This window comes from Diabrotica virgifera, chromosome 8, assembly GCF_917563875.1.
Source record: "Diabrotica virgifera virgifera chromosome 8, PGI_DIABVI_V3a".
Lineage (NCBI taxonomy): Eukaryota > Metazoa > Arthropoda > Insecta > Coleoptera > Chrysomelidae > Diabrotica > Diabrotica virgifera.
Window position 1 is genome coordinate 184041212 of NC_065450.1, and position 15173 is coordinate 184056384.

Below are 15173 nucleotides of genomic sequence, written 5' to 3' on the forward strand. Positions count from 1 at the left end.
TTGATTAATAGCAAGCTGAAAATTTGTTAATAGCTTAAGGGTGTCTAGTCGAATAAACTTTGATATATGGGAACACTGAAACAGGGGTAGTTTTAATTGTGGAACAGGTTAAAAATTTGGAACGGTCACAGCACGAAAACGGCACATTTATTTTGTCCGACAGAACAGACTTAAACTCTCCGAACAGAGATTAAACTCTCATGAAAAAATCAGACTGCTATTTATTACCTGTCATAATTCCTGTCATTTGACATATTCTACATGTTCCACTCATTAAAACGCCCATTTGGTGATAAATAGCAGTCTGATTTTTGCATGAGAGTTTAATCTCTGTTCGAAGAGTTTAAGTCTGTTCTGTCGGACAAAATAAATGTGCCGTTTTCGTGGTCTGACCGTTCCAAATTTTTAACCTGTTCCACAATTAAAACTACCCCTGTTCCAGTGTTCACACATATCAAAGTTTATTCGACTAAACACCCTTAAGCTATTAACAAATTTTCAGCTTGCTATTAATCAACTTTTTTTTCATACGCGGGATCCAGACCTATAAGATCAAATCACGCACTAACCCCATCATACAAACACAGCATAGGTATCAGTGATAACCCATATTGCGCCTGTGGTGGAATTGGAGATCGACAGCACCTCATATTGGAGTGTGGACAGTACAGGCAAAATATTAAAATAATGTATGAAGAGTTAGTTGATCTAAATTGCCCTTTACCTATTAATTTAAATGAAATTATTTTTTCAAATAACAAGCAAACGTTAAAATGTCTTTACAAATATGTAACGTCCTGTAAATTTAAATTTTAAATAGGCTTAGGTAATAAAATTTAAAATAATTGTAAACATATCACACAAAATTGAAAAATGTATCCATGAATATTACAACACACTGTAAATTTAGACTATAAGTAGGCTTAGGGCCGGTTGTTCGAACGTTAATCAGCAATGATCACTATCAAATATTTAATTACATTGTTATTGTAATACCATAGAAACAACAAATAGTCTGGCTAATTGGCTAAGCCAAAGCCATTATAAAATAAAATAAAGTAAAAAAAGAAAAAAAAATCGAACGAGTAGGTAGAGTAATGGTACAACACTATGTGTTTACAGCTTTGTTTAACAATAAAAATATAAATTTTTAGCAATGCAAATAATCAAAACCGATATAATTTGACTCGAACTTTCAAATGCGGTAATTAGAATTGCTATTTTATTTTTTAATCAAAAGTTATTCGGGTTAAAAAATTGCAATTTTTCGATTTTTTGAAAGTTTAACCGCGCTTATCTCGAAAACTATGCATCCTACGAAAAAACTTGTAAGAACATTTTTTTCTTAGAATGACCCAAAAACTACAAAAAGATGTTTTGTTTTGCGAGAAATCGCTGTTATGTAAATCCTCAAGTTCTTTGTTTATAACAATCTTATCGACATCCGGATCAACTGTTACCCAAAAATTTCGTGTTCTACGGGTCAAAATAGATAAAAAAAACTTAGGTAAATCCATCTGAATAAAGGAGGCCGTTGCGACAGTACTATAATAGATTACTTTAGAATTACATATTACGAAATATATAAAAAAAAAACAAATTTCAGTATTTAAAACGTAAGTATATTTATACCACAGCTTTGGCCAACTAATATTTTTTCCTTAATGTTTTTAATTTTAATGTTTTAAATTAAGAGGAAGCAGTAGCGATCAACAGGTAGCGAAAACGCGTTCCAAGATTGCGGCTGTAATTTTGAATATTTTTTCGATATATTTGGCATACGTACAGTCGGAAAAATGAAAGAATACCCATGAACGAACATATAAAACACGCTGTATTTTCCTGTCACCGTGTCACAAAGAAAATTGTCCAGTGCAAGTACATGTAACAATAATTATTACATGTACTTGCGCTGGCCAATTTTTTGTGTGACACGGTGACAGTAAAATACAGCGTGTTTTATATGTTCGTTCATGGGTATTCTTTCATTTTTCCTACTGTATTCGTAATATAATAAGGAATGGCGGTACAGAGCCCAATTTGAAAAATATATTAATATGTGGAAATTACTCTGTAATTAAATACAATATTAAAAAAACGAGCCTGTACCGCCATTAAGAAGAACAAAAAAATACACTTTCTTCAAATAAACTTTTTTATCCGATGCCTAGATTTTGTGTCATTTTGGAACTACTAAAATTTTTTATTTCATTAGTAGTTCCAAAATGACACAAAATCTAGGCATCGGATAAAAAAGTTTATTTGAAGAAAGTGTATTTTTTTGTTCTTCTTAATGGCGGTACAGGCTCGTTTTTTTTAATATTGTATTTAATTACAGAGTAATTTCCACATATTAATATATTTTTCAAATTGGGCTCTGTACCGCAATTCTTTATTATATTACGAATACGTGTGCCAAATATCTCGAAAAAATATTCAAAATTACAGCCGCATTCTTGGAACGCGTTTTGGCTACCTGTTGATCGCTACTGTATCACCTTAATCACTTTGACATTTACCTATGTCAAATTTCCAGAAAAAGTTCACGAACTTTTAAATATACCCTCTACGTATAGTATGAGTACGTACAAGCTCACAGCGGATAGAATAAAATAGACCAAAAACTAATAAATGATTACATTATTATATAGTATTATTCTATAAGATGAACAACTTTCTTCGTGCATTACTATAAGTGATCACCGAATATATCTACAATTTTGTATAAATGATGCCCAACTTCATTTTCAATACTGCACTACTTAAAAAACTTTGCGAATGTATGCGTAAAATAATATCACAATAACACATTTTTACAAATATTAGACGACAAGATGGGGCCCCTGACATATTGGGGCTCCCGCAAGCTTCGTGCTGCGGGGCCTCTGTTACGCCTCTGTGCCTGTGCTCATGTTTCAACAGTTTGCCTTGAATTTTTTTAAATATTCTTTGAATTGTACTGAATATGTTTATTTAATTTAAAAATAAAAGAATTCTACCAGAGTTTAAAAAAATATTCATAAAAATGTGCTTGAAATGTTGATTTCAAATCATACCCCCTTTAAATTGATGCAAGAATAGCCATACGCCTGCGCTACTGAATTTGACAGCATGACACATAACCTTCGATAGCTCAGTTGGTAGAGCGGTGGACTGTAGTGGAATTAACAGAGTAGTCATCCATAGGTCGCTGGTTCAAATCCGGCTCGAAGGAGTCTTTTTATTTTTAAATTAAATTTTTTTATTCTTATCCGAGTATCAATATCACCGAATTTATACATAAATCGTCGGTATATTTCTGAATGAAAGTGACTAATCCCAAATTTTTATGCAAATCAGTCTGCTGTAAAAATTGCGAGGTTTTGTCCTATTAGCCCAGTAAATGAACGGGAAATACGGCGATACCGTGTAATTTTCAGGGGCAACTCCGAATTGCATGAAAATTTGGATTTAGGTTCTACTTACCCTCAACTTCAAAGTTGAAATTGTGCCGTTGGTTGCTTTTACTTGGGGGTGACAGTCACCCCTTCTAGAGGGTGAAAAAAACATACGTTCAAGATAAGACCGGAAATGGATAAATTGACTGATTTTAAGCATTTTTTGTTCTATAATGTTTTTTATGTAAGTCAATACTTTTCGAGTTATCTGCGATTAAAAATGTGTATTTTTCGACAAAAAAAACTACGTTTTCAGACGGTTTTTCGCAAATAACTCAAAAAGTAAATATTTAATCGAAAAAAATATCCTTAGCAAAAGTGTAGCTTATAAAAACCGAAAAAAAATGGTGTATCAGTAAAGTCTATCAATCAAGTAAAAACAAAGTTGTAGCTCATTAAAATACGTTCTTATTCGTCTAATTCCAAATCGAATATTTCAAGGTGAAATCACCGAAAAATTAAGCACTTTTCGGGAAAAACCCTTTCGAACTTTTTTAAGTTTATAGAATGCTTTATTTTAATTGTTTACAAAAGCTTCTAGCATTAAAAATAAGCGAGTTACGCTCAAAATAAAGTTGGCCCTCTTTATTTTTTTGGTAAACAAATCATGAAAATATCCCCGTGTTTAGCTCCCCAAATGAAATTAATCGCTACCGCTTTACAAACAATTTACTTACTTATCTATTTTTTATATGATCTGTCAGTCTCGCTGGTTTAAAGTGCTTATTTTTGAAAGGGTTATAGTTGAAAAAGCTTGAACGGGTCACTATAATCACGAGTGTATGAAAATTTTGAACAGCCATATCTTAACCAATTCTTGTCTCACGGAAAAACAAAATAAAACTATCATATTTATAATAGCAAAACCTACATTTATTTACTCTTTAAGATTTTTCTTATCACTAATACTTTCTCAGTTATTTTGAAAAAAGTAAATTTTTCAAAAATTTTTAGAAAAATTTATTTTACCATAAAACCAATTTTTTTGAAGTTATACTTCTTTACCGGCGATAGAGGGTGATTTTTTTATATGTTAAAACCTATCAGCCCGGCGCATGCGCATTATAACTTTGTTCTGATTGGATGTTCAAATGGCATGTCAAAAATTATCCGATATGGCAGCTGTGGTTTGGAGGTAAAGGTAAAGGTAAACAAATGTATAATATATTAGTTTTATTGTTGTGAGGACAGAAACAAAAAAGTTTATAATATTGTAGTGACTTTTAAATAGTTTTTAAAAGCAACAGGTACGTAATAATTGTTAATGTATCATGCGTATAAACCTACCTATTTGATCTGCCAAAATACATAGTATGTAATACTTTTATTTATATAATTTGATTACCATCAAAATTTCTATCAATATTCACCTAATATATTGTTTATTTACTCTATGTTTTGTTGTATTATTTCAATTCTAAATCATTTCAATTCAAAATTAAAATAATTTGATCAATTTTCAAAATATCAAAATATCACAAGTTTAATCCGTTTAGTTAGTCGATCTTCGTAAATAATAACACATACTGTCCGTGGCTAAGCGGAGAAGGCGAATGAATTCCAATACCAACCGCTCTTATCAGCGGTGGTTCGAGTCCCAATAGAAACTTTCTTTTTTGTTTTTTTTTAATACATTTTATGATTGTAAGTATATTTATTATATAATTGTATTTTCAGAAAATACGTATTTAGTTAAAAAAATTTTCGACAATTAATGTTCAGACATCATTTGTGGCTTGTTTAATGTGTTTGTGTGTGTTTTATTCTTTTATTATTTTAATTTTTGGCACTGTTCTAATAAAAATGTTTGAGAAGTAGTAAGTATAAATTAGTTTAATATTTAAACAAAATATAAATAAAAAGTATATTAATTTCGTTTAAATCATATAATAGAATTATAACTTCTTGCGTGCGTACAAAGTACACACACATTCTTTTTTTCAAAAATATGCACTTTAAACCAATCAAACTTATAGATCATATAAACAATACACATACAGTTAAAATAAATGGTAAAGCGTTAACGATTAATTTTATTTAGGGTGATAAATAGAGGGAGGTTTTCACGATTATTTTACCAAAAAAAAGGGGCCAACTTTTTTTTTTCAGTGTAACTCGCTTATTTTTTTATGCTAGAAACTTTTGTAAAAAACAAATGTAAAGCTTTTTTTAGATGCTTTAAAAATGTTAATAAGCTTTTCCCGAAAAGTGCTTAATTTTTCGGTGATTTCGCGTCGAATTACTTTATTTGGAATTAGACGAATAAGAACGTATTTACCATGAGCTACAACTTTGCTTTTACTCAATTTATAGACTTTACTGATACAACATTTTTTTCGTTTTTTCATAAGCTACAGTTTCGATAGGAACATTTTTTTCGATAAAATATTTACTTTTTGAGTTATTTGCGAAAAACCGTCTGAAAATGTAGTTTTTTTTGTCGAAAAATCAATATTTTCAATAGCGAATAACTCGAAAAGTATTGACTTATGTAAAAAACTTTATAGAGCGAAAGTTGCTTATAATCTGTCAGTTTATCCATTTCCGGGCTTATTTTAGACACGAGTTTTTCACCCCGCGAGAAGGGGTGCCTGTCACCCCCCAGGTAAAAGCAACCAACGGCACAAATTCAACTTTGAAGTGGAGGGTAAGTAGAACCTAAATCCAAATTTTCATGCAATTCGGAGTTGACCCTGAAATTTACACTCCAAAACGGTCATTTATTGGGCTATATTTTAAGCTTCATTTCGTGGACTATACTACAAGTTTACTGTAATAATATCAATCAAAACCTTTTTTTTTCTTACATTTTCCATTTATTTTTTTCTATAGTCGTAACAAAAAGTCATGGTTAGCATCTAAAAATAAAGAAATCTTTTGTACCTATAGTAATACTAAATTATATTTAATTAACATACACAACCCACCTACCTTTCCACTATTATTCTTAGGGATGATTAATGAAAAAATAGAAATTACCAAGGACAGAAATATATTTAATCAGTGGTGGCACATATTTCGTGAATTGTGTTTTATTAACAACAGTTATAGAAAATAGCTATTTTATCCCATTCAATATATATATATATATATATATATATATATATATATATATATATATATATATATATATATATATATATATATTTACTCCCAGCGTATGAAGTGAGCCACATATCAAAAGAAACTGCGGTTGAAGTGAGGTCCTGTACAAAGTGAGGTCCAGTATACGGACCTCACTTAGTCAATCAATGTAAGACTTTTTCGTAGACATGTACTGATAGCAAACACTGTTTTTTTACAAAAAAAAGTGGGACCTCACTTTGTATGGTCCACATCAATTTTTAGTTCAGAGATTTTCCACATAGAGGCGCTGACTTTGGCGTATATTTTCTAACCATGTATATTCTATGCCCTGTTGAATAACTTACGATACACATAGTGAGGACCATACAACTGGCAACATCTGTTCAACCAATCTTTAAAACAGTGGATCGTCAATCGTCGCATAAATTCAAACAGTACAAAAATGTTTAATACTTTAATCCTTTTTGAGAGCCTAGGCGCAAAATTTCGGTCGAGTTCTTTTTAAACGCATTTATTTTTTTCGAATCCTGAGATAACTAATAGGTATTTTAAAAAAATTTAAACGCAAAATAGAAAACTACATTATTCCCGAGGGCAGAAAGTCCCTTATAATGAACAAAAAGTTTCTTTTGAATGATATATTTAAAATTAAAAATCAGACTATTTTTTTTCACCCCTGTGACTTATTAAAATAAATATTTATAGAAGTTCTCAAGAACTTTCGACCATGGATAATACAGTAATATTTCTTTCTGCGTTTAAATTTTTAAAAAATACTTAAGGTTTTCTCAGTATTCGAAAAAAATGAACGCTTTTAAAAATAATTCGAGCGAAATTTTTGCGCATATGCTCTCAGAAAGGCTTAAAATACTATAAATTTTTGTAATCAGTATTTCAATAGTTATTTATGATATAAGTGTTAAAAGTACACGTTTAAGGCACGCATGTGAAAGTTTGCAGAATGAGCGACAGCGAGTTCTGCAATTCACATGAGTGCCTTAAAAATGCACTTTTTAACAGACATATCATGCAATATTTTTTCTACAAACGTAATTACAGGACAATATCTACAAAAACTTTTACTTGAACTTGACTGACATTCCATTTTTATATTTTTTTGACATTACATCAAAATTGCCTATACGATCAATACGAATTGCAGTGCCATAAAAATTTTAAAGCACTAGTGCCTTAAAGCAGCGCCGGATAAAGGGGCGGGCGAGCCGGGCGACCGCCCGGGGCGCCAGAATTTGGGGGCGCCAAATTTTGAGAGACGCTGATATATAAATATAATATTTACCCCCCTCCGTGGCTCAGTGGTAAGAGCGCCTGCCTGTGGATCTAAAAAATCCGAAAGGTTGTGGGTTCGAATCTCACCAGGGTCGGAAATTTTTCATTTATTATAAATTAATAAATGAATATAGTTTCTGTCCTCGTGGGATCGGTTCTCACCGGAGCCGGAGGGACCGCAGACGTTCGGATACAATTAGCGTCTCTTTGCAAAGACAATGACGTCGACATTGCAAAGTAACAAGGCGCTTACTCAACACACACTACTTACACATGACACTAGGTACCTAACTGTTCAAAATTACCGTACCTACCATGCCAATGGCCATTAGTTGTCGAGGCATTAGCTAAACAAAAAAAAAATATAATATTTTTTACATTCATTATTTTTTTGGACTTTATAGATTATCTTTGGGCTAAGATTACTCCTAAGACAATTAATATTAAATAATTGTAACAATAAGAAAACTATTTCTAGCTCACAAAAATTCTCTAATAAAAATAATGCAACCTAAAAATTTTTATGGCTTTTAAAGGTCATTTGTCAGGTAATACCTATCACTTTTATGGTATTACAATGTTATACATACATACTTAAAATACACGAAGATCAGATTTACGAAGTATCAACAAATTTATGAATAGTCAGTGATATTATTATACTGCTGCTTGTCATTATAGCCTCAATGGTTAAATAGTTTTGTCTTCCTGTTCTGTAAACTTTGCTTTATCAACATTGTCGTGTGTCCGTGGGTGTGTAATTTGAAATAAAAAAAAACAAACCAGGTATATCTATATGAATTAGAATTGGCAAGTTCTTTTTCATAATATGAATATATAGAAATTTATTTCGAATACTTTGTATGCGTTAAGATGTTTCACTTTTTGCATAAAAACGGCACGAACGACGTATGAAAAAAAGGAATAATAGATTTTTGTATATATCATAAATTGAACGAGTAATTCCAAAATGATTTGTTATTTGAAATATCTCAGTGGCGTACTATGTTTTTCTTTAAAAAAATTCACACCATTTCAACAGTAGATATAAAATTATTAATTTTATGTCAAAAAATGCGCAATAATTACCTCTTAAAACACATCCAATTTCATTTGCATATCTGAACCGGTTTTAGAACAATAAAGAAATCGTCAGTTTGTAAGAAAACTGTCAACACCCCATATCTCGGAAACGAAGTATTTGCTGACATATGCTTATAGAGCAAACTGTCATTATTTTTTCATATAGAATTACCCTTTAAAGTTTGTCGCATTTATTTAGAAACATCCTGTTTTTTCTTGACCACCCTGGATTTCCATAGTTTTTCCTGTATTATTTCACTTGACCGTTATTTTCAGTTCTTTCTGTTTTTCCAGTCCTGCAGGTTTCTTTTCTAATATTGCTTCGTCCATTTTATCTCTAAAAGATTTTCGGGGTCTGTCTCTCTTCCTTCTTATATACTCGATAGGTTATAATGTTAATATAATGTTATATGTTACATACATTTATATTGCAATTCAGTTTGCTCAATTTTCCTCCCGAAAAATTCCCCAACCAATTCAACCTATAAAAATTTTCCCATGTGCTTTCAAATTACCCTAAAAATGGGCGAAAGTACCCCAATCTGGCATCTCTGATTCGTCGCTCGTTGTAGACGGCGTCGGTGTATATTGCGTTGTCAATTGGGATATTCCCAAAACTCCCAAAAGTGATGATCCTACCGATCTACCGACATGTCCCTAGGATCTATCGAGTTTAAAAAAATATCCAAATGACATATTTTACTTAAGAGGAAACAGTAGCGATCAACAGGTAGCGAAAACGCGTTCCAAGATTGCGGCTGTAATTTTGAATATTTTTTCGAGATATGTGGCACACGTATTCGTAATATAATAAAGAATGGCGGTACAGAGCCCAATTTAAAAAATATATTAATATGTGGAAATTACTCTGTAATTAAATACAATAGATATTAAAAAAACGAGCCTGTACCGCCACTAAGAAGAACAAAAAAATACACTTTCTTCAAATAAACTTTTTTATCCGATGCCTAGATTTTGTGTCATTTTGGAACTACTAAAATTTTTTATTTCATTAGTAGTTCCAAAATGACACAAAATCTAGGCATCTGATAAAAAAGTTTATTTGAAGAAAGTGTATTTTTTTGTTCTTCTTAATGGCGGTACAGACTCGTTTTTTTAATATTGTATTTATTTACAGAGTAATTTCCACATATTAATATATTTTTCAAATTGGGCTCTGTACCGCCATTCTTTATTATATTATAAATACGTGTGCCAAATATCTCGAAAAAATATTCAAAATTACAGCCTCAATCTTGGAACGCGTTTTGGCTACCTGTTGATCGCTACTGTATCACCTTAAAAATAAATTCGATAAACCAATTCATCATTTATTGCCATCAAAAAATTTCAGTAGGTAGTATTTTTTAACACGTTTGTATAATACCTTTCATTTCCTAAGAATTATGTATTATTTAAAAATTACATAATGGAGATTCCTAATCGTATTTCGGTATTCACATTTCATACAAGAGTCTCAAAGTACTCATGTATAAACAATTTTTAGATGATTTTGGGAATATCGATTTCAAGCAGATCACATACCTTTTTATGTAAATATTCATGTGTTTCATAAAAGCTGATGTGACACTTTCGTCCAGTTCTTTATTAGTAAATAAAAGTTGAATTATGGTTGTTTGGGTTAATAATTACTTCGCATATTATTTATAATACATATAGTAGGGGAGCAAAGTATGCTAAATGTGCAGTCACTCGAGCGCTTTGGGGACCTATTGGGTTGTGATTATTAGGTTCTAAAACCAAAAAATTTAAGTAAAATTTTCCATTTTAGTGGGGACTTTCCATATTTTAATTTAATTTTCCATTTCCAACACCCGTTTTCTCCGATTATAGCGCCACCTATCCGTAATTAGAAAAAACGTTTCGAATAAAAGTTGCTTATTTTTACGCAAAGAATCCAAATCTGAAATAAAAAAAGGAGTTCCTATTTAAGATTTTAAAGTAACCCCCCCCCCCCACCTCCGTGGGGGTCGTGTTTGGTACCATTCGATAGATTTCAGAAAAAATATTCAGAAATTGTAGTGTATTACCTATAAGCAGTTACCGTTAAGCCGGGTCCAGACTATGTAACAAAACATGTTAAATAACAAAGTTTTGTAACTTGTTACAAAATTTTAAAAAAACAAGTTTTAAAACACAGTGTTGTATAACTTTGTTCTGGTTATATAGCATGTTTTATGTTATCCAACAGATGTCGGTAAACATCAAAGAAAGTTATAAAACCGCACCGCGACTGATCTACACCTAAAAACATGTTATTGAAACATTCTCTGGCATAGTACCTACGCGAGCAGCAACCGTTGGAGTCATATCGCCTTGTTCATTCTGGAGTGATTGTGCTAGATTTTTCTTTGCTCTGTTCACGTAGGGTCATTTACGCGATGAAATTGTCGAAAGAACTGACTACTCATTTAATTGAGCTATTTCGTAAGTAACGAGTATTATGGGATTGCTATGGGATGAGCTACATTTATTGATTTAAAAAACAAATAAAGAACACGATGAATAGACTGAAATAGAAGTGAAAATAGATACAGAAACTGTAGTTAAAACTAATGCACGTACGCCTATAACTCAAGCCAACAAAAGAAAAGCAGTACGCGGAACCTTAACAGCAAATCGGTGCAAATCAACTCTAAATTTGACATAAATACTATTCTCTACAGAGCAGAGTGTTCAGACATAAAACCTGTAACATTCACTTCATTCCCTACACAGATGCAGACTGCTTCATCAGCTACTCAAACAGGCACTCAATCATACAATATATCTGAGCCTTTCTATTCCGTCCACTACACCTACATCCGCTACTTCTCCAGCTACACCAATTCAAACAGACAGTGACACTTAATCATGAACAGGTGAAGACGATAATACTGAGGAATTAAATTTTACACAAATGTTATACTTCCTCTCTGAAACAATGAGTAAAAAGTTTAAAAAATATACTTTGCTAATAATATAACTGTTAATCTTTCTCTTATTGGAATTGCATCTCGAAATGTCTTTCCTGCCTATTTTATGGCCGATGTCATTTATAAGAAATTCAAAATCAGAACTTTCTATTCTTAAGAAGTTTTTAAAACTGCCATCACATTTAATGTCTCCTGTCGATGGGTCTATGTTATCTCTTTCCAGATCAGCTAAAAGAGCTGTACCACTACCTATATTTTGCTCGAGCTGCTAATGAAGGACACATCCAAAATATTAATTTAACACGCCGGTGTCGCCTCCACAATATTACACAAGCTGCTGTTGCTATGAAGAGATCCTCCATACTTATATACAATTCTATATACTACCTAACCTACCAGCTATCCATCTAAAATGCTGCAAAATTTATGCGCATGTTGTTGTTTTGTTTTTTGTTATATAGTCTGGATACTCATGCTATATTATACCAAGTTACATAACAAAGTTGTACAACAAATTTGTTGTACAACTTTGTTATTAGCATGTTTTGTTACATAGTCTAGACCCGGCTTTAGAAGTTCCCCGTTTCAGGAAAAAATATTGTCTTAAGAGCGATAGCCTAGTGACCTAGTGGGTAGACCTCGGATCTCGGATTCGTAAAGCAGAGGTTTCGATTTCAAATCCGGGGTGTGGATCTCCGATTTTTTTATTTATTGTTACTGCATTCATGTCTGTAGACAATGTTGCAATCTATTATGAGCACAATAAAAAAATATAGTAATAAAATAATAAATAAATATTTAAAAAAAAAACAAGAAAAAAAATACAATCACTGGAAGCGAAACTAAACAATACGGAAGAAATATAACCACTGGATTCGGAACTGGATATGGAACTGGATAATATTAGAAAACTGATATTATAATATGTAAGCAGTACGAGCCTAGTAGGCCCATGGCTTGATGTACTATTCTTTTCCACTCCCTTTTGTCAGTCGCTTTTGTTTCCCAGTTCCTTAAGTTAATTCTTCTCATATCTTCTCTAACTCCATTACTCCATCGTGACCTCGGTCTTCCTCTTCGTCTTTTCCCTGCCAATGCACTAGATAGTACCATTCTGGGAATTCTAGATGGAATCATCCTCTGCACATGGTCCAACCATCTAAGTCTTTGCGCCTTAATTACTGCTAGTATGTTAGGATCTTGATAGAGCTCAGTTTCCCACCGGGTGGAACAACAACTCTTGATGTTTTTTTGTTGTGACCCATGTTTCAGAAGCATACGTTACTATCGGCCTTATTACGGTCTTGTAAGTTCTTAGTTTTGCTCTTCGTGATATATGTTTACTTCTTAACAACCCATTAAAAGCAAATATAGCGCAGTTGCCCGACATAATTCTCTTTTGTATTTCTTCTTCACAGTTAGGATCTCTTGTGAAGACAGTTCCTAAGTACTCAAATCTCTAAACTTCTTCGAATTTATACTGTGTTCCCTTCGCTGTTGTCATTGTTATGTATTGCCCCCGAACGAATTGCTTATTTGTTCATTCCATATACTTTGTTTTTGCTTCATTTATATACAATCCTTTGGTTGCTGCCCTCTCCTCGAGTTTCATGACTGTTTCTATAAGTTCTATTTTGCTCCTAGCCAAGATTACCAAATCGTCTGCGAATGCCAAGCACTGATGTTTTTTGTGGTAGATCAGACCTGTTCTATTAATGTTTGCTTCCTGTATAACCTTTTCTAGTAATATGCTAAACATTATAGACGATAATGGATCACCCTGCCGCAGTCATTGTTTGACCTCAAAGCTTTCTATTATAGTATTGTTTATCTTGACTTTATCATACTGATATATCATACTGATATTGTTTAAAAACGCTAATAATATTGATATAAAATGTTAATCAATTTTATTTATTGTTATAAGAATCAAAGGTAAATATGATTAGGCGAATGAAGCCTTAGGTTTCGCAGTCAATATCCCAACCACACACACATGTTGCAATCTATTTCAATACGGTTTATAGTACAAACTATACTTCTTCTTCTTAAGGTGCCGAGACCGCTTGTCGATCGTTGGCTCTCATGTTGTGCAGCATATTAACAATCATTGTCTTATTTACAGCCGCACGAAATAGTTCAGTGCTAGTTTTCCCAAACCATTGGCGTAGGTTTTTAAGCCAAGAAGTTGTACGGCGGCCCACACTTCTTTTTTCCATTATTTTACCTTGCATGACAAGGTGAAGTATGTCATATTTTTCTGGGTGACGCATTATATGACCAAAGTATTCCAATTTGCGCCTTTTAACCGTGTTCACTACTTCGCAACTTTTATTCAAACGTTGCAAAACCCTTTCGTTTGTGACTCTTTCTACCCAATTGATCTTCAGAATACGGCGGTAGACCCACATTTCAAATGCTTCTAGGTTTTTTAAAAGCGATTCTGTCAGTGTCCATGCTTCAACCCCGTAAAGTAGTACTGGGAATATATAACATCGGACCATTCTTATGCGAAGTTCCAAATTTAGATCATGACTGCACAGGATTTTCTTAAATTTCATAAAACTTGTTATTGCTTTGGCAATTCTACTTTTTATTTCTGTACTAGGGTTCCAGCTTTCATTAGTATGAGTACCCAGATATACAAGATTACTTACTCGTTCAATTGAGTCATTACCGATTGTTACGTTATAGTTATTATTATTTACGGCTGCCTGTTTACTAATAACCATAAACTTTGTTTTTCTTGCGTTGAGTTTGAGTCCATATATCGCGCAGAATGCCACCATTCGATTCAATAACGCTTGAAGATGTTCAATTGATCCAGTCAGCAACAAGGTGTCATCTGCGTATCTGATATTGTTCATAAGCATACCATTAATGAGTATTCCCTCTTTTGCGTTTTCCAAGACTTCATTTAAGATTGTTTCAGCGTAAAGATTAAACAACATTGGTGACAATATACAGCCTTGTCGAACTCCGCGCTTGATTTTTACTTCTTCAGAGCACTGATTCGCAACCCTAATACATGCAGCCTGGCCCCAATACAAATTTGCGATTATTCTAATGTCCCTACCGTCCAGACCGGTAGTTTTGAGAATATGTAGCATTTTTTCATGGCGAACTTTATCAAAGGCCTTTTCAAAATCAATCGCGCACATGAAAACGTCATGATTTACATCTCTGCATCTCTGAATTAAAACTTGGGTTGCGAATAGTGCATCACGCGTTCCAAGGCCACAGCGAAAACCGAATTGAGTACTTGAGATTCTTTCCTCAATTTTTCTATATGTTCTTTGATGAATGATTCTAAGAAACGTTTTCAATACATGACTCATTA

General features: G+C 32.6%; 1 protein-coding gene and 1 non-coding gene across 6 annotated transcripts in view; both read left to right on the forward strand.

Annotated features, from left to right (window-relative positions):
* Positions 1 to 15173, forward strand: part of LOC114337269 (zinc finger protein 474-like) — a 296452-nt gene that overhangs the window by 182282 nt on the left and 98997 nt on the right. The window lies entirely within an intron of this gene.
* Trnay-gua (transfer RNA tyrosine (anticodon GUA)) lies at positions 3123 to 3214 on the forward strand. The gene is given in 2 exon segments: positions 3123 to 3159; positions 3179 to 3214. It is a non-coding gene; the product is annotated as a tRNA-Tyr (tRNA).